Raw genomic sequence first — 2,990 nt, forward strand, 5'->3', positions numbered from 1 at the left:
TTGTACACATGTGCGAGATGTGCGACGGCATCGGGCCTCAAAATTTTAAGGATCTCAACTCAAAATTTTGAGGTCCTATAATATTACTTATATATATTATTTATACTTATAAAATATCAGGTGTATATTAATAGATTAATTTTTAGGCCATAAAATAATAGTTATATATTGTTAATGTTCATAAAATATCATATGAGTATCAATAGATTAATTATCTATACTCGTAAATATAGTTCTAGTTCATTTTAATCTCTGCATAAAATTTAATCTTAGATTAAAATGTTCATTTTTGACGCTATATACAAAGATAATTATTTTGTATTTCTTGTTTCATTTAATTTAATGCAATTGATTTAATATTGATAATTTATATGTTTACAAGAATAAGGATGATTTTTTTTATTTATATTATATGCAATTTAAATCGACAATTTTTTTTAGATAAAATTATATTTTTTATTAAGGAGCCACTTTTATATTTTGTACAGAGCCTCCTAAAACTCGAAGACGTCCATGCGGAGAATCCAGAATTCAAACACAGAGTGAATTATTTATTTGTCCATACTTATATAATTTGTAAGTCTAGTCACTAAACAAAATAAAATTGATGTGCATATTTGTATTTCAATTATTGTCGGTTAGTGTTTAGTGTTGTCTTGATATTTTGTTACTCAAATATGCTTCTTTAATTAGTGGAGCCATTGTGAAACGGGGGCGAACTCTAAAGTTTTGGTATTAGATCTACAGGGGCGAAGTTTTGGTACTATAATATACTGCTTCAAGGGTTGCGATCGACTAATCTCGATAACATAAACTAATCTCGATAACTGAAATTCATTTAAGGGTTTGATCTCTCCCAATAAATATTTCTCCATTCGCACAGTCGGGGATCGAACTCGAGACCAAATGGTTAAGAGACTCAAGTATCTACCACTTGTGTCACACTAAAAAAACAAAAAATTATCGCGGTTTCCGAAAGAAAAAAAAATTACCGTCAGTGATGCGTGTATTGCATTCCTTTCCATATTTACAAACAACCAATAAATTCTAGGATATTTAGGTTTTTTTTTCCTCTGCAACTTCCCTCTATTGAAATGTGACTTTTAAGATTTGTTCTTTAAGTAAAAACTAGAGCATCGACCCGTGCGGTGCACGGGTCTGATTAGCTGTAAGATATATAATGATTAAATAAGATATGATAATTCTAATAATATAAGGTATATGAAAAAAGTTGAGTAACATTAAACGATAGTTCAACAATAATTTTGGATAAATATTCATACAAAGAAAATTATGTTATATTACGGAAGACTTCCTTATAGACCACATTCGAAGTCTTAGTCGTATCTTCACCGTCATCATCGTTGATCAATATTTTTAATCCTTTTCTAGAAGTAACTCTTGAAATTGCAACATACAACTGACCATGTGAAAACACTGGCGACGGAAGATATATCCCAACATGCTTTAAAGATTGTCCCTGACTCTTATTAATAGTCATCGCAAAAGAAATCATTATAGGAAATTGTCTCCGTTGAAATTTAAAAGGAATTCTCACGTCAGATGGTGTCAGAGAAAATCTAGGTATGAAAACCTGATCACCAATATTACTTCCTGAAATAATTTTTCCTTTAAGAGCACGTTTTCCCAATCTCGTAATAATAAGTCTTGTTCCATTGCATAATCCTAATTTTTTATTCAAATTCCTTAATAGCATAATTGGAACTCCAACTTTAAGTCTCAACTTGTGATTTGGAAGTCCTCACGTAGAAATCGTGTTCAAAAATTCGGGAGTATGAACATCATCCACTGTTTAACCGTCTATCATAACTCAAATATGTTTTTTCTTCACCAGGAATTAAATCCAACATATAATCATTTATTGTGTCGACTATTGAATTTTTAGGAGCTAGTATAGCTCTATTTTGGAAATACTTTATATCATTCATGTTTTGTAAAAATTGGGGATATGTGCTTTCAACGATAGAAGCAAGAGGATCACATGAATTTGAAATCAATAAATTTGATGGAATGTCAAGTTCTAAATCATCGTCGTTGTCATCTCCAATTTCTCCATCGCCAACACCTAAAACCCATTCAGAAAACAATCTTCTTTGTTCAACGTCTGCACTCGAAGCACCACCGAGAAGCCTCATGTTTTTACTCAATGTTAAAACTTCACAAAAATTCCAAAGAACCGAAGAATTAATAGTAGCATGAACAACTTCTGGCCTTGTACATTTGGGTATTACTGGTAGAATTTGTCTAAAATCTCCGCCAAAAACAACAACTTTTCCACCGAAGGGAATGTGTTTATTTTTTTCATCAACAGACTTGAGAATATCTTTTAAAGTTCGATCAACAGCTTCAAAACAATGTTTGTGCATCATTGGTGCTTCATCCCATATAATGAGCTTTGCTTTTTTGTATTAATAGCATCAAAGGGCTTTTAGAAACTATGGTACATGTTGTAAACTCGTCAACATTTAGAGGAATACAAAACCTTGAATGTGCTGTTCTACCGCCAGATATAAGCAATGCAGCGATCCCACTTGAGACAACTGTTAAAACTATCTCACATTTTGAGCGTAATGCGGCTGACATGACCCTCCAGATAAATGTCTTTCCTGTACCGCCATAACCATAAAGAAAAAACACACCAGGTTTGTTTTCGTTAACTTTTGTCATGATTGTGTCATATACTTTACGTTGCTCTAAAGTCATAGTTGACATCAATCTAACATGTTCTTCAGCTAATGATTGTCTGTTATAATTCAATTCGTCGTGTATTAAACTATTTTGTATATCAGGAACTAATGATGTATCTGCTGTAGGCATTGGAGGATAATTTTTAAACTCTTCCCACAACTACGTAACATCATCTCAATATTTGCCAAAAGAAGATTCATGAAAATTACTTCATTAGGACGGTACTTATTAGTAACGCTCCACATATTTGCCACACGAATTTTCACCTTCAAATCCTTTTT

At 32.0% G+C, this 2,990-nt stretch overlaps 1 pseudogene; it reads right to left on the bottom strand.

Annotated features, from left to right (window-relative positions):
- Window positions 1–1,291: 1,291 nt before the first annotated feature.
- LOC123909889 lies at window positions 1,292–2,390 on the bottom strand (annotated as a pseudogene).
- Window positions 2,391–2,990: the final 600 nt, after the last annotated feature.

Source organism: Trifolium pratense, linkage group LG2 (assembly GCF_020283565.1).
Source record: "Trifolium pratense cultivar HEN17-A07 linkage group LG2, ARS_RC_1.1, whole genome shotgun sequence".
Lineage (NCBI taxonomy): Eukaryota > Viridiplantae > Streptophyta > Magnoliopsida > Fabales > Fabaceae > Trifolium > Trifolium pratense.